We start from the raw sequence: 27,423 nt of genomic DNA, 5'->3' as shown, positions 1-27,423 counted from the left end.
GCTACAGCACCATTTATCTTTATTATATTTACAAATGTCCTAGCGAATAATATCGGAAGCTATTTCTTCACCGAGACTCACACCGAGCTCAGCTGTTAATCATTTTGAAATGTTTCAGAAACTGCTATATCAGCAACGTTTTCAGTGCACCTGTAGTACGCACGTACTAAAGCCGCAGCCAGTGATGTGGAACCGGTATCCCTCTTGCAATGCATCTAAACTGTGTCAGCAATATATTAAACATTCTTTTGATTTACTAGTCAGTACATTTTTTGTTGTGGGATTTGTTGCAGTAACGACTATATTATTTATTTACATCTACATCTACATACATACTCCGCAATCCACCATACGGTGCGTGGCGGAGGGTACCTCGTACCAAAACTAGTACCTTCTCTCCCTGTTCCACTACCAAAGAGAACGATGGAAAATTGACTGCCTATATGCCTCTGTACGAGCTCTAATCCCTCTTATCTTTGTGGTCATTCCGCGAAATATAAGTTGGCGGCAGTAAAATTGTACTGCAGCCAGCCTCAAGTGCTGGTACTCTAAATTTCCTCAGTAGCGATTCACGAAAAGAACGCCTCCTTTCCTCTAGAGACTCCCACCCGAGTTCCTGAAGCATTTCCGTAACACTCGCGTGATGATCAAACCTACCAGTAACAAATCTAGCAGCCCGCCTCTGAATTGCTTCTATGTCCTCCCTCAATCCGACCTGATAGGGATCCCAAACGCTTGAGCAGTACTCAAGAATAGGTCGTATTAGTGTTTTATAAACGGTCTCCTTTACAGATGAACCACATCTTCCCAAAATTCTACCAATGAACCGAAGACGACTATCCGCCTTCCCCACAACTGCAATTACATGCTTGTCCCACTTCATATCGTTCTGCAATGTTACGCCCAAATATTTAATCGACGTGACTGTGACACGCGCTACACTACTAATGGAGTATTCAAACATTACAGGATTCTTTTTCCTATTCATCTGCATTAATTTACATTTATTTATACTTAGAGGTAGCTGCCATTCTTTACACCAATCACAAATCCTGTCCAAGTCATCTTGTATCTTCCTACAGTCACTCAACGACGACACCTTCCCGCAAACTACAGCATCATCAGCAAACAGCCGCACATTGCTCTCCAACCTATCCAAAAGATCATTTATGTAGATAGAAAACAACAGCGGACCTACCACACTTCCCTGGGGCGCTCCAGATGATACCCTCACTTCCGATGAATACTCACCATCGAGGACAACGTACTGGGTTCTATATTTAGTATTGAGATTTAATTTTTACTCAGAGTCGTAATAATACGTATGGATGAATACTTAAGATTCCGTAGCACTTCTGCTCGATCGTCCAGTGTCGCGATATGGAACCAATTCCGCGTCAGAATGATGCGACACTTCGGACAGAAAATTTTCACTACATTGAGAGTGAGTAGCGAGCCATGGTCGCGCAGTGGGGGCACTGACACACAGTTGAAATGACTAAGCAACTCTTTAACGTCAGTCATTCATTTAGGACAGAAATAAAATACTGGGTGTAGCAGAGATACGGCCAAGCTTTCAGAAAACATTTCTTACACACAGAGGAAGAAAACTTGTTATATGGACATAGATCCTGAAACGCTTTATTTCCTTGTTAGATCACATTTTCTACTTCTCTTTATAATCTCGGGAAACACACAGAAACAGGGTGTACCAGTATTACATGAAACGTTTTCTTGCATGACATATTCAAATCACCCTCTTGGTTACGTTTAATTAGAATGTACAGTAAGTTGTACTTATCAGGTTCATCACCAATGTTTGTTGTTCCAGTTTGACGAAAGTAGTGTTGACATGCCACTCACTTCACTGCTAGTGTCGACATGTGACTAACATCATTGCCTGTGTTGTGCGGCTAATTTCACTCTCTATGATGACACGCGGCTAACTTCATTGCTCTATTAGCATAAAAAAACTCCGTGACAGATCGATGGTTGAGGTCGACCAATTATTTGGCTTCCACGCTCTCCGGACCTAAACCCACCAGACATTCACTTACGGGGGCATTTTAAAACTCTTTTCTATGGAACGCCACCACAAGATGTACAGAGTTTTGTGCCTGTATTGTGGAAGGCTATGAAACAATACACCGTTCTCCAGGGATACATCAACGCATCAGGAACACATTGCGACGGCGTGTTGTGCCTGCAGCCTTGCTAACGGAAGGCATTTTGAACAATTAATTTAGGAAAGTGTTTCATTCTATGCAGTTACGTTCTTTTCCTGTTTGTTTCCCATGGTCAGTGTGATTATGAAGAGGAGTAGAAAATGAGCTCTAATATGTAAATAAAGCATTTCTGCACCTATATCTATATAACACATTTTATTTCTCTATGTATGAGATCGGCCATACCTTTTTTTTATGCCCCGTATATTACACTGCATTGCTAAGATTCATAGATTGTTCTTAAAGAAACCAAGAATAGTTACACTCACCATAAAGTGGTGCGTGATGTGAATAACTTCAGATTTACCTAATCTTCTTCTAGATTATCCTCCACGAATATCTTTTTCCTCGGAGGATATCTTGCTTAAGTGAAGAATCCCATCATATTCCAGCCGGGGTTCATCGTACTACGAATTCGGGTTTGAGATGCAGCTTGACATATTTTTGGTTCGTCAAAACGCTCCTTTATAGCAGTGTTAACTAGAAGATTCATTCTTATAATATATCTATGGTGCATGATTAAGCCGTTTTCCGCCGTAACTATTCTCCCAGAAGAGGAGAGGGTAGAGTTTTGGGTTCATATCCCATATTCCTGGAAGTTCCATTTCTGCCTAGATTAGGTGAAACATGGCATTTCATTACAGCTGGTTCAGCCTTAGCTAAAGTCTGATAAATTTAATGGAAGGTCGTATTTGTCTTGTAAACGACGGTACAACTTTGGAGAAAATATAAATGCAAGTGAAACTTGTAAGCGCTCATTTCAGTAGATAGTTCGGAGTGGTCCACTACAAAAGGAGGAATATGCAAAAAATTATGTGGGTAAGAAGGCGTGTATTGTTAATTAGAGGTAAGTCTCCACCCGAAGGTTAATTTGTAGTCTAGGCAGGTTTAGTAACAATTTTTTTATGAATGATTCCGTGTAGATCGGGTAAGGAGCTATGTGGAATTATCCGTGATGGTCATAATACTCGCCGTAACACACGGGAAATTTATTTGCTTTATCAGTAAGTTTAAATGATGTGGTCCTAATACTAGTACACTTCCTTTCACCAACATGTGTGTGGCCGACTGAGAGATGCGAGAAGTATCATACAGGCGACGAGATAGCTTAACAAACTAAACTGAAGTCCGGAGAAAAGCGCTTTAATAATAGTAGAAGGGCCGTACGAGGATACTAGAGGACTTATACAAAACTTCTAGTTGTTGTGATGAATGGCAACTTGCTCCAAATATAGAAAAACGTAAGTTAATGCAGATGAGTAGGAAGAACCATCCTGTAGTGTTCGGATACAATATTAGTAGCGTCTGCTTGACACAGTCACACCGATTAAATATCTGGGCGTAACGTTGCAAAACGAAATGAAATAGAATGAACACGTAAGGACAGCAACAGAGAAAGAGAATGGTGGACTTCGGTTTATGGGCATAATTTTAGAAAGGTGTAGCTCAGCTATAAAGAAGACCGCGTATACAACATAGTGCGATCCATTCTTCAGTACGAGTGTTCGGGATTCTCATCAGATCGGTTTAAAGAAAGACATCAAAGCAATTCAGAAGCGAGCTGCTACATTTGTTACCAGTAGGATCAATCAATACGCGAGTATTACGAAGGTGCTATGTGAGCACAAATGGAAATCCCTAGAGGAGAGACGAGGTACTTTCCGCGAAATACGATTGATAAAATTTAGAGAACCAGAATTTGAAACTGACTATAGAACGATTTTACTCCCACCAACGGACATTTCTGGTAAGAACCACGAAAATAAAATAAAAGATATTAGGGGTCGTACGTAGACATACACTGTGTGATCAAAAGTATCCGGACATGTGGTTGAAAATGACTTAAAAGATTGTGGCGCTCTCCATCGGTTATTTGAGAAGAAGTATAAATGATGTGGACTTGATTCTCATCTTATCTTTTCCTTGAGCTCTGTACCCATTCATAACAACGCAAAAATAGCAGTACACTGCACAGGCACTCTACAAAGCCAAAGTATTGATGAAGGCATACATCTGAAATTCTTTACACGGTATGAGACAGAACTAATCCGTCCACAGCTATGCCACCGCAAACCTGTCTATCACTGTCCAAAAACCAAAGGTCACTTACCTTTGAATGGTAACATATTTTGCAAGTTTTATGTGTGTGTGTGTGTGTGTGTGTGTGTGTGTGTGTGTGTGTGTGTATGTGTGTGTAGGCCGATTAGAGCAGAAACCGCTTTGAGCTCTTTGGTTAAGTACTTTTGTCCTTACGAGTGGCGAATTCAAGTGGTCGTCTAAATGTAGAGTAATAATGCACCAACTTGCTGAGATGACGGACTCTCACCGCTCGTTTTGTGCAACCTAGTGGCTCTAAGTGTGCCAGGTGTTCCGCGTTGATGCTACACGATATCCTAACGGTGAATGTGAAATTCCTGCAGACTGAGAACAGTCAGAGGGTAGAATCCTTCCAGACTCGTGTTTCCGGACATGACCTGGTTTCAGACGTTTATCCCGGCACAGTGCAACTGATAACAGCAACCTGTCACATAACATGTTTCCGTATTTAATGCACTAGATTTAAAACGCGAACGAAACTCCGGATGAATGTGGAATTATTCACGTTACAGCGACTATCTGAAAATAATTATGTAATATTAAAAGTAAACTATTAGGTTGTTGTGCTCTCCAAGCAACTACAGCCTCAAAAAACACGTAGAAGAATCAATACATTAGGTATAAATTCATATATATGACGCAGTTTTTACAATACCTTTGAAACCATGATTTTTAATACGTTTGGAGCTTTCTAGTAGACAAGACGGCTTAATGATGGTGGCTTTCCAATCGCTATGAGCTATTGATATTGTTTTCAATTCTAGCACTGAGTAAAATGGTTCAAAATGGCTCTGAGCACTATGGGATTTAACATCTGAGGTCATCAGTCCCCTAGAACTTAGAATTACTTAAACCTAACTAACCTAAGGACATCACACACATCCATGCCCGAGGCAGGATTCGAGCCCGCGACCGTAGCTGTCGCACGGTTCCAGACTGGAGCGCCTAGAACCGCTCGGCCACACTGGCCGGCCGTAGGTGGTTCGATGAACCCTCTGCCAGGCACTCAAATGTGATTTTCAGAGTATCGATGTAGATGCTACCAGAAGACCAGCTCTAGCACAATGACTGTGCGACTGGGTTACGGTGGTCGAGCAGCTCTTCATAAGTCACACATTACTATAGTCAGTGCTAAGGGACCCTTGAGGTGGTGTAAACATTGATGCCACTAGACATTGGAAGACTGGAAACGAGTGATTTGGAGGGATGAATCATGCTATACCCTGTGGGAAACCGATGGAATGGTTTGGGTTTGGCGATTGTCTGGAGAATGTTACCTTTTATCATTTGTAGTGCCAACGGTGAAGCGGAGAGGAGGTGGTGTTATAGTATGGAGGTGTTTCTAGTGGTTACGGTGTAGTTCCGCTATTGCGCTTAAGAAAACGCTAAATGCGAAAGAATATGACCACATTTTACAGTATTGTGTACTGGGTAAAACAGAATAGCAGTTCGGAGGTGATGATTCTTTATATCAGCATGACAGTGCACCCTGTTGCAAAACATTACCTGCGAGGCGAAGCTTTCATCATATAGTGTACATCGAATAAATTTACTCGTGCGGTGTACCTGTGTCGCTGCCGATCACAGGCGATGTGATCGAAGGTGACTTATAGTTCTTGCTCAGATACAAAGCAGCTGCTGTAATTTGTCAGCCTGACATCACACAATGAGCGCTTGTTGGACCCCTCCTGCAAAAATTTTGGGTACAAAGCATAAACATCTAAATGCACTAGACAAACCCATTTTTCCAATTCATCTCGCACGTGCTGTAGCAACTACAGGCAAATCAGTTTGAACTAAAACGGCAACCACAGTAGCAGATCACAGGCAACACATGGACGTCGCTGGCGTAGGACCCTACCATAATTAGGTCTTTGCAAGCAAATTTCCTTATTTTTTTCTTTTCTTTTGAGTCGTCAGTCTTCTGACTGGTTGGATGCTGCCCGCCACAATTTCCTCTCCTGTTCAAACCTCCTCATCTCAGAGTAGCACTTGCAACCTGCCGCGCTGCTGCTACGGTCGCAGGTTTTAATCCTGCCTCGGGCATGCATGTGTATGATGTCCTTAGGTTAGGTTTACGTAGTTCTAAGTCTAGGGGACTGATGATCTCAGATGTTAAGTCCCATAGTGCTTAGAGCCATTTGAACTTGCAACCTACGTCCTCAGTTATTTTCTGTATGTATTCCAACCTCTGTCTTCCTCTACAGTTTTTACCCTCTGCAGCTCCATCTAATACCATGCAAGTTATTCCCTCGTGTCTTATCCTGCCCCTTATTCTTGCCAACGTTTTCCGTATATCCCTTTCCTCACCGATTCTGCGAAGAATTTCCCCACTGCAGACATTATCATTTCAAGTAATTTATACCATTTTTCTGCAGCACTGCATCTCAAATATTTCGATCCTCTTCTGTTCCGGTGGTTTTCCCATAGTCAATGTTACACTACAATACAGCGCTGTGCTCCAAACGTACATTATCAGATATTTCTTCTTCAAATTAAGGCCTATGTATGATACTAGTAGACTTCTCTTGGCCAGGAATGCCCTTTTTGCCAGAATTAGACTGCTCTTGATGTCCTCTTAACTTCGTCCATCATGGATTATTTTGCTGCGTAGGTAGCAGAATTCATTAATTTCATCTACTTCGTGATCACCAAATTATAATGTTAAGTTTCTCGCTGTTGTCGTTTCTGCTGCTTCACATTACTTTCATCTTTCTTCGATTTATTCTCAATCCATATTCCCTACTCATCAGTCTATTGTTCTTCTTCACTTTCATTGAGGATAGCAGTGTCATCAACGAATCTTATAATCAATATCCTCTCACACTAAATTTTGATTCCACTCTTGAACTTTTCGTTTATTTCCGTCATTGCTTCTTCGATGATAGATTGAATAGTAGGGGCTAAAGACTACATCCCTGTCTTAGACACTTTTTAATCCAAGCAATGCGTTCTTGGTCTTCCACTCTTATTTTTCCCTCTTGGCTCTTATGCATATTGCATATTACCCGTCTGTCGTTATAGTTTATCCCTTTTTTCTCAAAATTTCGAACATCTTGCACCATTTTACACGGTATAACGCTTTTTCTAAGTCGACCAATGCTATGACCGTGCCCCGATTTTTCTGAAGTCTTGCTTCCATTATCAACCGCAACGTCAGAACTGCCTCTCTGGTGCCTTTGCCTCCCTTAAAATCAAACTGATCATTGTCTAACACATCCTCCATTTTCTTTTCCATTCTTCTGTATATTATTCTTGCCAGAAACTTGGCTGCATGAGTTGTTGAGCTGATTGTACGATAATTCTCGCACCTGTCGGCTGCTGCAATTTTCGGAATTGTGTGGATGATGCTTTTCTTAAGTCAAATGGTATATCGCCAGACTCACATTTTACACACCAACGTGAATTGTCGTTATGATGCCACTTCCCCGAATGAGTTTAGAAATCCTGATGGAATGTTATCAATCCCTTCTGTCTTATTCGATCTTCAGTCTTCCAAAAAATTCTGATTCTAATGCTGGATCCCTGTCTCTTCCATATCGACTCCTGTTCTTCTTTTACCTCGTCATTAGACGAGTCTTCTCCCTAACAGAGGTCTTCAATGTACTCTTTCCACCTAAACTCTCTCTGCTCTGCAATTAACAGATGAATTCCAATTGCACTCTTAATGCTAGCACCCATCACCGAAGGTTGCCTTGAATTTCCTATATGCTGAGTCAGTCCTTCCTACAGGTCTTCATATTTCTCACGTAGCAGTCCTGTTTATTTCATTCCTAAGTGATTTGTATTTCTGCATAGCTGAATTTTCCTAAACAGTTTTGTACCTCCTTCTTTCATCGATCAACTGAAGTATTTCTTCTGTTACTCATGATTTATTCGCAGCTATCTTCTTTGTACATGTGTTTTTCTTTCCGGCTTCTGTGATTAAACTTTTTAGAGATGTCCATTCCTCTTCAACTGAACTGCCTACTGAGCTATTCCTTTCCGCAGTATCTGTAGTCTTAGAGAACTTCAAGAGTATCTCCTCATTCCTCACTACTTCCGTATCCAACTTCTTTGCGCATTGATTCTTCCTAGCTAGTTTCTTAAACTTCAGCCTACTCTTCATCACTACCAAATTGTGACCTGTGTCTATATCTTCTCCTGAGTACGCCTTACCATCCAATATCTGATTTTGGAATCTCTGCCTGAGCATTATGTAATCTAACTGAAACCGTCTCGCACCCTGCCTTTTGCAAGTATACCTCCCCCTATTGTGATTCTTGGACAGAGTTTTCGCTATTACTAGCTGAAATTTATTGCAGAACTGTCTCTCACCTCTTTCATTCCTAGTACCAATCCCATATTGTCCCGTAACCATTTCTATACTCCTTGCCCAACAACTGCATTCCAGTCCCCCATGACTATTTGATTTTCATCTCCCTTTACGTATTGAATTACTCGTTCAATATCCTCATCTACTTTTTCTCCATCTTCGGACTGCGACGTCGCATGTATACCTAAGCTCCTGTTGGCGGTGTTGGTTTTCAGTCGATTGTGATGATAACAGTCCTGTTACTAAACTGTTCACAGTAACTCTCTGCCCTATCTCCGTATTCATAACGATCCTCCTCCCTATATATCATTTTTCTGTTATTGTTGATATTACCCGATACTCGTCTGACCAGAAATCCTTGTCTTCTTTCCATTTCACTTAACCGATGCCTACTACATTTAGACTGAGCATTAGCATTTCCTCTTTTCAGACTTTCTAGCTTATCACGGTCAAACTTCTGACTTTCCACGCTCCGACTTGTAGAACGTTATCCTTTCGTTGCTTTTTCAATCTTTTTCTCAAGATCACCTCCCACTTGGCAGTACCCTTTCCCCGCCATATGACTGTTGATGACTGGAAACATGTTGATTATTCGGATGAGTCTCGTTTCAAACTGTATCGAGCGTATGGACGTGTACGGGTATGGAGACAACCTCATGAATCCACGGACCCTGCATGTCACCAGCTGCAGGTGGAGGCTCTGTAATGGTGTAGGGCGTGTGCAGTTGGAGTGATATGGGACCCTGATACCGTCTAGATACTACTCTTGTCAGGTAACACGTACGTAACCATCCTCTCTGATCACATGCATCAATTCATGTCCATTGTGCATTCCGACAGACTTGGACATCTCCAGCAGACAATGAAACACCCCACACGTCCAGAATTGCTACAGAGTGGCTCCAGGAACACTCTTCTGTGTTTAAACACTTCCGCTGGCCAGCAGACTTCCCAGACATGAACATTATTGATTATGTCTGGAATACCTTGCACCGTGCTGCTCAGAAGAGATCTCTATCCCCCCACCCCTAGAACTCTTACGGATTTATGGACTGCTCTGCAGGGTTCATGGTGTAAATTCCCTCCAGCACTAATTCAGACATCAGTCGAGAGCGTGCCACATCATGTTGTGGCACTTCTGCCTTCACGAAAGAAGACGAAGTAAATATCCCAGAATTCGAATCACGAACGGCTGCCAACATGAGTAACGTAGAAGTAAATATCCTCGGAGTAGTGAAGCAACTTATATCACTTAAAAGCAAGTCTTCTGGTCCAGACTGTATACCAATTAGATTCCTTTCGGCGTATGCTGATGCATTAGGTCCATACTTAACAATCATATACAACCGTTCGCTCGACGAAAGGTCCATACCCAAAGACTGGTAAGTTGCACAGGTCACACCAATATTCAAGAAAGGTAGTAGGAGTAATCCACCAAATTACAGGCCCATATCGTTAACGTCGATATGTTGCAGGATTTTGGAACATATATTATGTTCGAAAATTATGAATTACCTCGAATAAAACAGTCTATTGACACACAGTCAACATGGGGTTAGAAAACATCGTTCCTGCGAAACACAACTAGCTCTTTATTCACATGAAGCGTTGAGTGCTATTGGCAAGGGATTTCAGATCGATTCCGTATTTCTGGATTTCCGGAAGGCTTTTGACACTGTACCACACAAGCGACTCGAACTGAAATTGCGTACTTATGGAATATCGTCTCAGTTATGTGACTGGATTTGTGATTTCCTGTCAGAGAGGTCACAGTTCGTAGTAATTCACGGAAAGCCATCGTGTAAAACAGAAGTGATTTCTGGCGTTCCCCAATGTTATAGGCCCTTTGCTATTCCTTATCTATATAAACGATTTAGGAGACGATCTGAGCAGCCGTCTTCGGTTGTTTGCAGATGACGTTGTCGTTTATCGACTAATAAAGACATCAGAAGATCAAAACAAACTGCAAAACGATTTAGAAAAAATATCTGAATGGTGCGGGAAGTGGCAGTTGACCCTGAATAACGAAAAGTGTGAGGTCATCCACATGAGTACTAAAAGAAACTCATTAAACTTCGGTTACATGATAAATCAGTCTAATCTAAAAGCCGTAAATTCAACTAAATACCTAGGTATTACAATTACGAGCAACTTAAATTGGAAGGAATACATAGAAAATGTTGTGGGGGAGGCAAACCAAAGACTGCGTTTTATTGGAGGGACACTTAGAAAATGTAACAGACCTAATAAGGAGACTGCCTGCACTACGCTTGTCCGTCCTCTTTTAGAATACTGCTGCACGGTGTGTGATCCTTACCAGATAGGACTGACGGAGTATATCGAAAAAGTTCAAAGAAATGCAGCAGGTTTTGTACTATCGCGAAATATGAGAGAGAGTGTCACAGAAATGATACAGAATTTGGGCTGGAAATCGTTAAAGGAAAGGCGTTTTTCGTTGCGACGGTATCTTCTCACGAAATTCCAATCACCAACTTTCTCCTCGGAATGCGAAAACATTTTGTTGACACCGACCTACATAAGGAGGAGCGATCAACACGAAAAAATAAGGGAAATAAGAGCTCGTACGGAAAGATATAGATGTTCATTCTTTCCGCGCGCTATACGAGATTGGAGTAATAGAGAATTGTGAAGGTGGTTCGATGAACCCTCTGCCAGGCACTTAAATGTGATTTGCAGAGTATCCACGTAGATGTAGATGCTCGTGGGGGCGCTAAACGATATTAGGCAGGGGTGCCAGTTTCTTTGGTTCTTCAGGGCAGAACATGGCCTCAGAAGTAAGCTCAGGCAGTGGCCGCTCGCGTTTTGGAGGATGCGTCATTAGGCTGCAGCCAAAGGCGCACTTTCCGCTGTCACAGGGGCCAGTGCCGGCGTCGCGGGCTTTCCAGCAACGGCGGCGTCGACTGGCCGGTGTCTAATCGTTACGGGTGATCGGTTGGCGGAGACCACGGAATTCGGCGACAGCAGCTGGCAGTATTCAGGCAGGCTGTCAGGGCTTTCGTCGCGATGTGGGGCGCGGCCTTGGCCGTGGCGCGGCGAGGCGCGCTTGCGCAATCGGCTTTCCCTGCGCCATCGCGGGAAATCGCTCCGCCGCGGGACCGTCTCGCTCCACTAGCTACCGGGACCGCCGGCGGCTCTTCTTTTCGGGCGGTCGCCCGCCGCGCTGGCAGGCTCTCGCTGCCGTCGACAGTCAAAGAGCTGTTTCCAGAATCTGAAAGAAGTTGGCCCTAAGGCAATGTGTGTCGGGGCCGTTGCTTTCCCTAGTGGAAATTAACCCCAGCAATACTAAAGCATTTTCCGTAACACGTGTTACCGACTTGGGAGGGTCGGGCTGTGGCAAGAACTTCACAGCCGCCCTAAAATGTTTAATAATAGCAAATATTGTTAATTGGTAAATATTTCGTCCATAAAGGGCGGCATTACGATGGCTACTACTGTTGATGAATACAAATGAAACACTACGGTATATTGATAATGTTTACTTATGGACCGTCTGACAGCAACTGAATAAAACACAGTTTTAGTGCCATACGCGTTTCGCCTTTATTTTCTGCAAGGCATCATCAGTGGCCTGGAATATGTACATATGTTAGCTATTTAATTTACATTTTTGTCACTGTGTCTATAGGTTATAAACAGTTCTGGTGGTTGGTATTTCCTATTAAGTAGTAATGTTTCGAACTGTACTTACAGGTAGCGTGGACAATTTCTTACATATTACGCTCCTGTTGCATTTTTGGTGTTGTTCTTCTTCTTATGAATACCAATTTGCGATTTTTTCCCCACATTCCACAGCACTATGAACCGAACGCTTGTTTCAATGCAATGTTTTGGTTTCTGTAGCCGACTGTCAAATGTTTTTGCCAAACATCGAATTTTATTCCCAAACTTTCGAGTGTAATTATTGAAGTATCTGTGATCTGTTCGTGTATGCGTGTGTGTGTGTGTGTGTGTGTGTGTATGTATGTATGTGTGTGTGTGTGTGTGTGTGTGTGTGTGTGTGTGTGTGTGTGTGTGTTTTTGTGTGGTGTAATTTTTTTTTCTTTTTTTTTTTCGTTGGGCTGTTTGTGAGTGTCCACGTAACCTGTAAGTACAGTTCGAAACATTACTACTGAATAGGAACTGTTGATAACCAGAACTGGTTATAACCTATAGGCACAGTGGCAAAAATGTAAATTAAGTAGCTAACATATGTACATATTCCAGGCCACTGATGATGCCTTACAGAAAATAAAGGCGAAACGCGTATGGCACTGAAACTGTATTTTGTTCAGTTGCTGTCAGACGGTCCATAAGTAAAAATTATCAGTGTACCGTAGCATTACACGCAACTGAGGAAGACAGGACTAAAAAAGTTGAAGATGACAAATGAAACAGTTTTCTGCGTCTGAACACTATGGGACTTAACATCAGAGGTCGTCAGTCCCCTAGAACTTAGAACTACTTAAACCTAACTAACCTAAAGACATCACACACACCCATGCCCGAGGCAGGATTCGAGCCTGCGACCTTAGCGGTCGCGCGGTTCCAGACTGAAGCGCCTAGAACCACTCGGTCACATCGGCCGGCTTCTGCGTCAGTCGCTTGTTTATTTGGGTACTACGCGTTTCGGTGGTTCACACGATCGTCTTCCGGTGAAGAACTGTTTATTAACATAGCTCAGCTTGGTGAAGTGTCATTTTCACAGTAGCGAAGTCTTTTCACAGTAGCAGACCAAGGGCAGTGTAAGTTATGTTGCGTCTTTTACTAATGTTAAAAACTGTTTATTTAGAAAAGGCACATTGGGGGTTAACAAACACGACAGTGTTTGCAAAAGTTATTGAAAAGGCTGTGTATGTAAGGTTAATTGATCATTTTATATCACACGATTTGCTATCAAATGTACAGTTCAGCTTTAGAAGTCGTTTAACAACTGAAAATGCTATATTATCTTTTCTCTGTGAGGTACGGGATGGGCTAAACAAAAAGTTTCGAACGCTTGGCGTATTTTTTGATTTAACTAAGGCATTTGACTGTGTTGATCACAAAATATTGCTCCAGAAGTTGGACCATTACGGAATACGGGGAGTAGCTCACAATTGGTTCACCTCTTACTTTAGCAACAGGCAGCAAAAGGTCATTATTCACAATGTTGGTAACGGCTGTGATGTTCGATCTGAGTGGGGTACTGTCAAGTGGGGGCTACCCCAGGGATCAGTGTTGGGGCCGCTCCAGTTCCTTATTTATATAAATGATATGCCCTCTAGTATTATGGGTAACTCTAAAATATTCCTGTTTGCTGATGACACTAGCTCGGTAGTAAAGGATGTTGTGTGCAATATTGACTCGATTTCAAATAGTGTAGTACATGACCTCAGTTTATGACCGGCAGAAAATAAACTAACCTTAAATCACAGTAAGACTCAGTTTTTACAGTTTCTAACACACAATTCAACAAAACCTGACGTTTTAATCTCACATAACGGGTATATGATTAGTGAAACTGAACAGTTCAAATTTCTAGGTGTTCAGATAGATAGTAAGCTGTCGTGGAAAGCCCACGATCAGGATCTTGTTCAAAGACTTAATACTGCCATTTTTACTATTCGAAAGATATCGAAAGTGAGTGATACTTCGACACGTAAATTAGTCTACTTTGCTTATTTTCATTCACTTATGTCGTGTGGTATTATATTTTGGGGTAACTCTTCCCATTCTACAAGGGTATTTTTGGCTCAGAAACGGGGGTTCGGGCAATAAGTGGTGTGAGTTCACGAACCTCTTGTCGACCTCTGTTCACGAGTCTGGCTATTTTGACATTGGCCTCCCAATATGTATATTCCTTGTTGTCGTTTCTTGTTACCAATATTAGTTTATTCCCAAGAATAAACAGTTTTTACTCAGCTAATACTCGGCAGAAATCAAACCTGGATTTGGATCGGACTTCCTTAGCTGTTGTGCAAAAAGGTGTGCAGTATACTGCTGCATCCATTTTCAATAAGCTGCCACTCGAATTTAAAAATCTCAGCAGTAATCCGCGCGCTTTCAAATCGAAACTGAAGAGTTTCCTCTTGGGTCACTCCTTCTAGTCTGTCGAGGAGTTCCTAGAAAAATTAAGCTAATTCTTATTGTATTGCTGATAGCGTTCACTTAAACTTATGGGCTGACTTTTTTCAGGTTCATGAACATTTATTTTTATCTGTTATTACTTTTATGTTGTAAGTTCATGTACTGACACGTTCCATGACCTTAGAGATTTGCTCCTCAATTTGGTCCTACGGAACTTGAAGTGTAAATAAAAATTTAAAAAAAATTACAGGGAGAAGAGCAGCCCATTCACATTTTTAAATAGAATGAAAACATATTTAGGTATACACAGGTTGAAGCACCTAAAACATGCACAGCAAATATTGTGGAAATGGAAAGTATTACCGGTGTGCTGTTTTCACAGAATGGATTACTATACATAGGCTCGTACTTTAGCCGGTCAACAGATTGTAATAATACTTAGAAAGTATATTTTTTGTCTAGAAGTACACTTTTTGAAATGGAAAAATGCCTATTGACATTAACAAACTAAAAATCAGGGACATTAGAATGTCAGTGGTGTTTGTAATAGGAGTCTAGTGCGAGTCGTTCACGAGATATCGTACACTCCTGGAAATTGAAGTAAGAACACCGTGAATTCATTGTCCCAGGAAGGGGAAACTTTATTGACACATTCCTGGGGTCAGATACATCACATGATCACACTGACAGAACCACAGGCACATAGACACAGGCAACAGAGCATGCACAATGTCGGCACTAGTACAGTGTATATCCACCTTTCGCAGCAATGCAGGCTGCTATTCTCCCATGGAGACGATCGTAGAGATGCTGGATGTAGTCCTGTGGAACGGCTTGCCATGCCATTTCCACCTGGCGCCTCAGTTGGACCAGCGTTCGTGCTGGACGTGCAGACCGCGTGAGACGACGCTTCATCCAGTCCCAAACATGCTCAATGGGGGACAGATCCGGAGATCTTGCTGGCCAGGGTAGTTGACTTACACCTTCTAGAGCACTTTGGGTGGCACGGGATACATGCGGACGTGCATTGTCCTGTTGGAACAGCAAGTTCCCTTGCCGGTCTAGGAATGGTAGAACGATGGGTTCGATGACGGTTTGGATGTACCGTGCACTATTCAGTGTCCCCTCGACGATCACCAGTGGTGTACGGCCAGTGTAGGAGATCGCTCCCCACACCATGATGCCGGGTGTTGGCCCTGTGTGCCTCGGTCGTATGCAGTCCTGATTGTGGCGCTCACCTGCACGGCGCCAAACACGCATACGACCATCATTGGCACCAAGGCAGAAGCGACTCTCATCGCTGAAGACGACACGTCTCCATTCGTCCCTCCATTCACGCCTGTCGCGACACCACTGGAGGCGGGCTGCACGATGTTGGGGCGTGAGCGGAAGACGGCCTAACGGTGTGCGGAACCGTAGCCCAGCTTCATGGAGACGGTTGCGAATGGTCCTCGCCGATACCCCAGGAGCAATAGTGTCCCTAATTTGCTGGGAAGTGGCGGTGCAGTCCCCTACGGCACTGCGTAGGATCCTACGGTCTTGGCGTGCATCCGTGCGTCGCTGCGGTCCGGTCCCAGGTCGACGGGCACGTGCACCTTCCGCCGACCACTGGCGACAACATCGATGTACTGTGGAGACCTCACGCCCCACGTGTTGAGCAATTCGGCGGTACGTCCACCCGGCCTCCCGCATGCCCACTATACGCCCTCGCTCAAAGTCCGTCAACTGCACATACGGTTCACGTCCACGCTGTCACGGCATGCTACCAGTGTTAAAGACTGCGATGGAGCTCCGTATGCCACGGCAAACTGGCTGACACTGACGGCGGCGGTGCACAAATGCTGCGCAGCTAGCGCCATTCGACGGCCAACACCGCGGTTCCTGGTGTGTCCGCTGTGCCGTGCGTGTGATCATTGCTTGTACAGCCCTCTCGCAGTGTCCGGAGCAAGTATGGTGGGTCTGACACACCGGTGTCAATGTGTTCTTTTTTCCATTTCCAGGAGTGCATTTTGAAAAGTTTCCACACCGCCACTTGTTTATGCCATTGTACCTCCACCTGATGGTGATCGTGTAAACAATCGGAGCGCGTAGTAGCAAATTAAACACGTGAGTGACGCAGAAAACTTTGTTTATCGTTGGTTGTTGTTCACTTTTACGCAAAATATACTTTTTAAAGAGATGTTGATGCGTAAGTAAGGTCCTTCATCTGAATGTGCTACATATTAGTTTCATTGGGGTAAGTGATATCTCTACCAAGACTTAAATTTTCGGTTTACGTTTAACTGAGAAATTTAAAACAAATCAGATAGAAGAACTCCTCAAAAACAATTAAAATTTTCACTATCTTAAAATTTAGAGTAACCGCCTAGACTACAATATTTTCAAAATGTGGGCATAAAGTACCCCTCCTCCTTAGAATTGCGTGGGCCAATGATCTTGTAGGCAACGCTAATAACAAACAGACTTTTTGCAGATGACAGTTATTTGTATCGAAGTACTGTCTGAAAGAAATCGCACAAATATTCACTCAGATCTTGATAAGGTTTCAAAGTGATGCAAAGTTTGGTGACCAACAAGAATGTTTGCACTTCGGAAAATGATTAAAAAAAGTAGTATCCATGACTAAAATGGCGATAAGTCACAACTTGACACGCTCAGCTCATACATATACCAGGGTCGAACAGTGGAGAAACTAGTAGAAACCGACGCCGCGGAAGGTCAGAACCAAACATAGAAACACGCAAGGCAATACTTGTCCTACGATTTATCTTACAAGTCAGGTTAAAAAAAAAAAAGGGAAACCTTCGCTTACAGAAGTTGTACACTTAGAGAACGCTTATGACAATGTTGGCTGGAATATACTTTTTGGAATTCTGACAGGAGCAATGATAAAATACAGCTTGTATAGAAACCGGACTGCAGTTATAACGGTCGAAGCGCATGAAAGGGAAGCAGTAGTTGATAAGGCAGTGAAACAGGTTTGTAGCCTATCCCCGAAGTTACTCAGTCAGTACATTCAGCATGCAGTAAAGGAAACAGAGGAATAGTTTGGAGAAAAGAAATAAAAAGGGAAGAGAAATAAAGACCGTGAGGTTTTCTGGTGACATTGTAATTGTATCAAAGATAAAAAACGACTAAAGAGGTTAAGTTATAAGATGAGTATCAACGAGAGTAAACCAAAGGTAATGGAATGTAGTCGAATTGATTCAGGCGATGCTGAGGGAATTAGATTACGAAATGAGACACTAAAAGTAGTATAACAGCTTTGCTATTTTGGCAGGAAAATAAATGGTGATTGCCGAAGTAGACAGGATATAAAATACAGATTGGCTGAAGCGATGAATGCGTTTCTGAAAAATGCAATTTGTTATCATCGAATGTAAATTTAAGATTTTACTTGTATGTATGGATTAACAGACATTAACACACATACACCTACCACCTACTGGATCGATAACAACCCTTCTCCGACCCAACAAAGTCAAGATTTTATTCTCAATGGTCATATCAGAAGAGGAGGTACTCTTTGTAAAAATAAAACTGTCAAATGGAACTCAAATTTGCTGACATATGCTTTGCAGTTCCATGCATAATGATACACGGAAGATCCAAAGAAACTGGTACACCTACTTAATATCTTAATACCGTGTAGGCCTCCTCCCCCCCCCCCCCCTCCCCTCGCAGAAATGCCACAAATGACGTGGCATGGACGCGACTAGTGTCTGAAGTAGTGCCGGAGGGACTTGACACCATCAGTCCTTCAGAACTCTCCATAAATCCGTAAGAGTACGAGCGGGTGGAGATTTCTTCTGAACAGCTCGTTGCAAGGCATCCCAGATATGCTCAATATTGCTCATGTCTGAGGAGTTTGGTGGGCAGCGGAAGTGTTTAAACTCAGAAGAGTGTTCCTGGAGCCGCTCTGTAGCAATTCTGGACGTGTGGGGCGTCGCTTATCCAGCTGAAATCTCCAAGTCCGTCGAAAAGCACATTGGACATGAATGGATGCAGGTGATCAGACAGGGTGCTTACGTACGTGTCACTTGTCCGAGTCGTATCTAGATGTATCAGGGGTCCCATATCACTCCAACTACACAAGCCCCACACTAATACAGAGCTTGAAGAGTTCCCTGCTGGTATGCAGGGTCCATGGATTCATGAGGTTGTCTCCATACCCGTTCACGTCAATCCGCTCGATACGATTTGAGTCGTCCGACTAGGCAACATGTTTCCAGTCATCAACAGTCCAATGTCGGTGTTGATGGGCCTGGGCAAGGCGTAAAGCTTTGTGTCGTGAACTCAAGGGTACAGAAGTGGGCCTTCAGCTCCGAAAGCACATATCGGGGATGTTTCGTTGCGAAAGCACATATCGGGAATGTTTCGTTGAATGGTTCACACGCTGACATTTTTTGATGTACCGGAATTTAAATCTGCATCAATTTGAGGAAGGGTTGCACTACAGTCACATTGAAAGATTCTATTCAGTCGTCGTTGGTCCTGTTCTTGCAGGATCTCTTTCCGGCGGCATTGCTGTCGGAGATCTGATGTTTTACCGGATTCCTGATATTCACGGTACATTCGTGTAATGGTCGTACGGGAAAATCTCCATTTCATCGCTAACTCGAATATGCTGTGTCCCATCGTTCGTGCGGAGACTGTAACACCACGTTCAAACTCACTTAAATCTTGATAACCTGCCACTGTAACAGCAGTACCCGATTTAACAACTGCGCCAGACACTTGTTATCTTATAAAGGCTTTACCGACCGTAGCGCCGTATTGTCTGTTTACATATCTCTGTATTTGAATACGCATGCCTATGGCAGTTTCTTTGGCGTTTTCTTGCCTACCGTATAATCTTTACTTAATAGTTCATAACTTGTAATAATAAATTCCAAATAATGAACACTAATTAACATAAAATATGTATTATGTTGATTATTCCCGTTCCTCAGTAGTGTATACGACCTTATGCGCCCATTGGCCCATTGTCAACCCACTGAAAAAGCGTCCTTTCAGAACTCAAAAATGGTTCAAATGGCTCTGAGCACTATGGGACTTAACTGCTGTGATCACAGTCCCCTAGAACTTAGAATTACTTAAACCTAACTGAGGACAACACACACATCCATGCCCGAGGCAGGATTCGAACCTGTGACCGTAGCGGTCGCGCGGTTCCGGACTGTAGCGCCTAGAACCACTCGGCCACTCCGGCCGGCCTTTCAGAACACACAACTACCAATTATTGTTACAACTGTTGTCTGGGCTCACTAATAAATGTGAAAAATCATAAAACTCCTTGTTAAAAAATGGTCTAGTCATATGTGGGTTAATTACGACTGACAGCCGTCTGCTTATTGCGAGCGATCACCTTCACCATTTCGGCTATCCGTGCATGTCTCCCAGACCGACTCAAACTTCCATATGTTACATTGTCTACGTCCCTATACCACAGGCCTCTACATTGGGTAGGTCCAGACGGATGCGCGGTTAGCCTAAGTGGCTAGGGCGACCGCTCTCAATAATCGACTAATCCGGGTCCGAGTCCCGGTCTAGCAAATGTCTTCATATGTCACTAGCAGGAAGTATATCTACACACTAAATAGCTGCTGCCAAGATATTAGCACTCAGCGAATTAATTCGAAGTAAATTTAAGCGTTAAGAAGCCTTTCCTGAAGGTAACTCTAGCGTGTAACGTTGTATGGAAGTGAAAAATGGGTCATAAGCAGTTCAGACAAAAAAGAGAACATCCTCTTTTGGAATGTTGTCGTATAGACGAATGTTGAAGATTAGATGGGTAAATTATCGAGGAAGCGCTAAATCTCACTTGGGAGAAAAAAGCTTTATGGCACAACTTGACGAAAAGATGAGATCTGTTGATAGGTCACATTCTGATACATCGAGGAATTGTCGACTTGATACTGGAGGAAAGTGTGAGGGACAAAAATTGTTGGGGGACTAAATTGATGCACACAGAAATCGGGTTCTAAAGGATGCATGTTGCGGTAGTTACGCAGAGATGAAGAGGTTTGCACAGGGTAGACTAGCGTGAAGAGAGGCACCAAACCAGCTTTCAGACTGAAGACACAACAATAACTTGTAGGGATATGAAACTGAACTACGACGTAGGCTCGGCCGTAGTTAAATTAAGTGGCAGACTTCGGTTCAGTGGCAGAATAAAAGGAAAATGCATCAATCTACAAAGTAGACTGCTTGCAAAACACTCGTGCGATCCATTCTAGAATATTACTCAGACATATAGGACCTTACGCAATAGGACTAACAAGGGATTTTCAACATATACAGGGAAGAACAGCACGAATGGCCACATGTTTGTTTGACCCATGGAAGAGTGTCGCAGAGATGCTAAAAGAATTACTGACAGGCGTTTGGAAATAGGAGCAAACTATCCCGTAAAAACTACTTAGTAAGTTTCAAGGACTGACTCTGTAATGATTCTAGGTATGTGCTGCAACCCTCTAGGTATCGCTCCTGTAGGAATCGCGAAGACAAAATTAGTCCAACATCAGCTAACGAAATTTCATTTAGAAAATCATTGTTGCCACATTCCATATATGATACGTATGCGAAAAACCTCTAATAACTGGTAAAATGAGAAGTACTTTCCTTCATGCGCTTCACAGTAATTTACAGAGTACATTGTAGATGTAGGCGCAGAAGAATCTCCCGCAGCCCTCAGCAGCCATCCTTCATCGTACTTTTCTGTACCGAGTTTCCACTCAGGTTAATCAGCATTCATAAACTGCTAACTGCATAACCTAGCACGGTGACTGGAAAGCAAATAAAGGGTGCACTGTTTATCTACCGACCTCCGAAGCCGATGGACTACGTCTAGAAACTAGGTCGACAGACAGTTGCCTGCTACCTATACGTTCCTCCAAACTCGATCTTCCCGTGGACTTTTCTGCATCCTGAGGACACTTATTTCTCCGCCAACAAAAATTACGCTATTGAATGGATCAAGGGATGAACGATCACTTACCGATGGCGATAAATCACGTCTTGACTTCTGGCAGTACTTACAAACCGCCCACAATGAAATCGAGCACCGACCGCGCTATCGAACTTTCTTTGCCAATTATCTCCGCGGCGTCTCTGCGTCACTCCCGGTCAACTGGACTGTGCCCACCACGCGGTCGGCACTCCTCCCCCCCCCCCTTCCTCACCGCTTCGGCTGACACATGAGACTCCTCACGCTATCTACACTATATTTCTGTATCGTATCCCAACCCAACAGCAGGGTACTCGCATGGACACGCGTCCATTTCTTTTATGCACTATACCAGGCCAAACTAGGCATTCCTCCAGTCCTATTGTCGTCCCTTTTATAGCTTCCACCCTCCTTTCGAACACTCCTGCCCGGTGGTGGTGCCGAAGACTCCGTGGCCATGGCTAGTATGTTGACCTCTGGCCACTTTGCCTCCACGCCCCGTCAGCCAAGCAGATCGATGCCTACAAATCTTTTCCCGTCCCCGTCCCTTCTTCCCTTCTCTTCTCTTTATCTACTGCGTCACAAGTACTACCTTACTTTGTTTTCCTTGTTAACGGGTGCACGTATGCCTCCTTCCCAAAAAAAAGTTGGTTGAATGCTGGAGGGAGTTGGCACCACATCTGCACACAAAAGTCACCAAATTCTCGTGAGTTCTGAGGAGGCAGACCATGATATTTGACGCCACTTTCAGTCATATCGGAGGTGCGTTCCATCAGGTTCAAATACGGCGAGCTTGGGGGCCAGCACATCAACTGGAACTCACAACTGTGTTCCATGAACCACTCCATGACACTCCAGGCCTGTTGACATGGCGCATTATCTTTTTGAAAAATGTCACAGTCATCGGGAATCATGCTCGTCATATAGGGGTGTACGTGATCTGCATCCAGTATACCATGCCTTGCACGAGCTCCACTGGACACGTGAATGCCTTCATGTATGTTCTCCAGAGCATAATGGATCCGCCTCCAGCTTGCCTCCGCCCCGCAGTAAAGGTGTCAAGGAGCTGGTGCCCTGGAAGACGACGGATTCACGCCTTCCCTTCGGCATGATGAAGAAAGTATCGGGGTTCATCAGACCATGCAAGTCTCTGCCACTGCGTCAATGTCCAGTGCCGATGGTCACGTGCCCATTTCAATCGTAGTTGCCGATATCGTGGTGTTAACTTTGGCGCATGCATTGGTCGTCGGCTGCAGAGGAGCTTTATTAGTAATGTTCGGTGCACTGTCCGTTGAGACAAGTACTCTGCCCATCTGCCCAGCATTTTACTCTGATGTCAGTTCCACCACAGTTCGCCACCTGCACTGTTTTACCAGTCTGCCCAGCCTACGACGTCCGACATCTGTAATGAGGACTGGCCGCCAAATCTCACAACGTCTGGACGTGGTTTCACCTTGGTTTCGCCACGTGTTGAAGACCCTCACCACAGCACTCCTCGAACACCCGAAAAGTCGTGCAGTTTCCGAAATGCTCGTGCCGAGCCTCCGGGTCATTGCAGTCTGCCCTCAGTCGAACTGACAGGTAGCGCGCGTCCCACGTTCTTCTCATGGACAACACGCTGACTGATACTGCATGCACCGTGCGTGTGTCTGACCAGCAGTCATTGCTCGTCTGATAACGCTGCTATCGCCTGCCACGCGGTCTGAGACGCCTTTTCACGGTCCGCGTGGCTCCCCCCCGTCGGAGGTTCGAGTCCGGCCTCGGGCATGGGAGTGTATGTTGTCCTTAGCGGAAGTTAGTTTAAGTTACATTAAGTAGTGTGCAAGCTTAGGGCCGATGACCTCAGCAGTTTGGTCCCATAAGACCTTACCACAAATTTCCAGTTGTTATCGTCTGGACGGGTTTATTTCGATAGTAGGTCGGTGGTCATAATGTTCTGGCTTATCAGTGTATGTATTACATTAAAGATGTTCAGATGTCCATATAGTTCTCTCCCACTAAGCAGGCGCAGTGGCTGTGCACAACTGCACAGACCACCCTAGCACGCCTCCCTGTTCAGTCCAAATTCCAATTCAACTCTCAGCACACTTGCTGCTCTCCCTAAATTCTACAGCACTTCAGAGGCTCTCCACCTTTACTTGGATGGGTGACCATCTGGGCCGCCATGCGCTGTTGCCATTTTTTGGGGTGCACTCAGCCTCGTGATGTCAACTGAGGCGCTACTCGACCGAATAGTAGCGGCTCCGGTCAAAGAAAACCATCATAACGACCGGTAGTGCGGTGTGCTGACCACACGCCCCTCCTATCCGCATCCTCAGCTGAGAATGACACGGCGGTCGGATGGTCCCGATGGGCCACTTGTGGCCTGAAGACGGAGTGCTTGTGCCGACTTTACTAGTGTAGTACCTCAGCAGCGAACGAAACGGTAGAACCCGCTGAAACCCGGGCGTAGGTTATATAACCAAATGAAACGACATGGTTCCAGAGACCTTTCCAAAGCTCAAGTATACATCTATTATGTATATATACAGACTGAAGCAAGTTTTGATTCATCGCTTCAGTCTGCATACATAGATCACAGAAGATGATATATGATGTATATATGCAGACTGAAGAAAATTTTCATTCGTCACTTCAGTCTGCATACATACATCATAGATGATGAGACTTGAGAAGGTCTCTGGGACCATAATGTTTCATTTAGTTAATCTCTAAGAGTCTGCTCAAACCAGACAATCCGCAGATCGATAGAGGTCAGCATAGAACTCTCGACAGAGAGCGTAATAGTCCCGTATTAAACCCTTAGTGATTTCGTCTTTTTGATATCGGGATGATGCCGTTTTAGATAACGTATGCGTATTACTATTAATAAGAACAATTAATTGGACATCGGAAGATCGACTATGTATATCTTAAATAAGTCATCTAAGTGGAGCCCAGTATACGATTGCCAAAACATAGCGAAAAGCCCCATCTGCTTGATCTGCATAGTCAAAAAAAAAGGTACTTTTTATTTTTTCTTCAACAATTCTTGGTAAAGGGAACAAACCATCAAGGCTTTCTCTACCATACTGAGGACAGAAGTGGATTTTAATCTGCCGCCCTTCTCTCAGCAAATATTTTGTTACTTCTTGGGGGCAGCTAGATTTCAAGTTGGGCTCAATATGAGAGGTTTCCAGAAAGTAAGTTCCGATCGGCCACGAAGTGGAAATTACAGTGAAAATCCGATAAGCGTTGCATGGATGTGTTGGACAGTGCCTCTAGTATGCCGTCGATCGCGTCACGTTGCACTTCGCAGTTCTGAGCGGACCGTGAGCACGTAAAGAGGCCTAGAAAATATTGTCTCCCGCCAAGTATGGGTGCCTTCCGAGAGATTTCGCCAGGTTTCATGAAATCTTACATAACGCAGCTGTTATGCCTTTCGTTCTTCATGGCAAATCTCGGTCGCACACTGCAAGAGAAATAAAAACGCCCCAGCAGCGTTTCCAATGGGGAGCGTTTGCTCCCCCACCATACAGCGCGGACTTGGCTCCCTCTGATTTTCATCCCTGCTCACATGAACCGCTGGCTATGAAGACAACATTTTGGCACAGACATCGAGCTGCAGATCAGCGTAGAGAATTGGCGGAAAACACACTCGGCTACCTTCTATGAAAAGGGGATTGGAAAGTTGGTACAACTTTACGACAAATGTCTAAGTCGGAGCGGCGACTATGTGGAGAAGTGCTGGAAGTTGTAGCTAACTGTTTGCAAATGAAACATTTCTGATTTTCACTGTGGTTTAATTTCACGACCGATCGGAACTTACTTCCTGGGCAACCCTCGTACAAGGCCTCTGAAGAAGTCGCTAAGGAACCTGAGCGACGAGGAATGTTAAAAAGAAGATGCAAAAATTCCAATGAATTTGTTCGGGGATTGCAGAAAGGATGACAACTTTGAGTAGCTCAGACAGGATTCCGAGACTGAAAACAACATGATATCGACTCACTTTACGTCACTTGTATCGTATTTGGAAGATGCGGGTCGCGGCGTTTAGCATTCTCGCTGAAATATAAAATGCTTATCTTAAAGGGCAAGGCTGCTGGTACAGCACACTTTGAGCTCCGTTACGTGATGTCTACGAGGAAAGCGAAGTGAAATTAAACTGTGCCAACAGCCTCGGCAGGTACATGAAGCACATTTGTGCCGTTTTATTCTGCGAGGAGTTTCGTTGCAAACTTTAATAACCATTGTCGCTCGTAGCGCAGTCTTATCACGTATGACAACTTAGTCAGTCAAGCGCTCTATTGGCTGACAAAGGAATTTATCGCAATTTGGCTTAATTTCTTTGTCAAGTTCTAGGCAAGTTTCCACTGTACAAAGAATACCAACCCCCTAATAGTCAACAGACGCTTTGCAATGTCGCACTGTCGTTTCCAGCAAGTGACAGCAATCAAAGCGAGGAAAATTTTTCTGTATGATAAGTAAACGAATATTTTTAAGGACCTAGTCACTGAAAGGATTTTTAATGGAATTATATTCATTATTTAATGGCAGTTGGGATTAGTAGAAAATAGTACAGCGACGATGGTTCTTAAAGTTTGCAATGAAGCTCCTCGCAGAGTAAGTGGCACAAGCGTGCTTAATATACCTGCCGAGGCTGTTGGTACAGTTTAATTTTACTTCGCTTTCCTCGCAGACATCACATAACGGAGATCAAACAGTGCTGTACCAGCAGCCTTGCCCTTTAAGGTAAGCGTTTATATTTCTGTGAGACGCGTTACTTTATCCATCAACAACTGTCTAAGCACTATACTCTCCTTTGCATAGACTGTTGAATGCCATTAAGAAGATAATATAATTAAGCTAAAAAGAAATGTCTGCAGTTTATTCGTAGATTAAAGAAAACAAGCCACACAGAAAATTCATCGTTTTTTGCTTAGGGCCTATTATTAATTGCCGAAAAATCTTGTTTCCATGCACGTTTATGAGAAGTTGTGGGTGTTCAGTTCAGGTAAATATCATAAATGATTTGTGATTCGGAAACAGCTAATAGTACTTAAAGGGTAGAAAGATAAGCTCTCTGGTTCATTCTTGCATTTTCTCTTTCAAGGCACTGAAGAAAAATTCCGTACCTCAATCGGTAAAATGGGAACCTTTATAAGATCACTCACTTTGTAGTATGTCTGCTTGCTTGTCTGTTCGAGTGTTTAAAATCCTTTTTCTCAGGAACAGATAGACGTGGAAAATTGCAATTTACGCCATATATTGAGGCTTATGCTCCCTTGGTAGCGTAAAAAATTGAAGCTTCTATGTCAACCTAATCAGCGGATACGGCTATTTATGTCATATGTTTTGAAGCTCGCAAACTCACTCATCAAAACCTATAGGGTTCATCTCGTTAACCTAGAATCATGAAATTTGGGAAGAAGCAATAATTCACACTACAATTGTTAATTTGTATCTAAATCACAAGAAATTTTTTTTCTCCTTTGTTGTTTTACTGTCGATTGCCAAAGAACTGTTTTCCTCAGGAACAGTAGTAGTTCAAACTCATGTCACGTACTAAGGTCTATAGTCCCTTGGCGGTTAAGAAATTTAACCTTCTAAGTAAAAGCAATCAAAAGATACGGCTATTTACGTCACATATTTTGATGCTCAAAAACTCACTCGTCAAAATTTATAGGGTATTTCCCGTTGACCAAGAATCATGAAATTTGACAGGAAGGTTCCACAGAAAAAGCAAGAGTAAAAATCCGAAATTTGTTAGTCTGTAATTATATCACACAAAA

At 43.5% G+C, this 27,423-nt stretch overlaps 1 protein-coding gene across 1 annotated transcript in view; it reads right to left on the bottom strand.

Moving 5' to 3' along the window:
* Positions 1-27,423, bottom strand: part of LOC124613575 (protein piccolo-like) — a 208,379-nt gene that overhangs the window by 72,413 nt on the left and 108,543 nt on the right. The gene's annotated exons all lie outside the window — the stretch shown is intronic.

This window comes from Schistocerca americana, chromosome 4 (genome assembly GCF_021461395.2).
Source record: "Schistocerca americana isolate TAMUIC-IGC-003095 chromosome 4, iqSchAmer2.1, whole genome shotgun sequence".
Taxonomy (NCBI): domain Eukaryota; kingdom Metazoa; phylum Arthropoda; class Insecta; order Orthoptera; family Acrididae; genus Schistocerca; species Schistocerca americana.
This window is presented reverse-complemented; position numbering and strand designations above follow the sequence as displayed.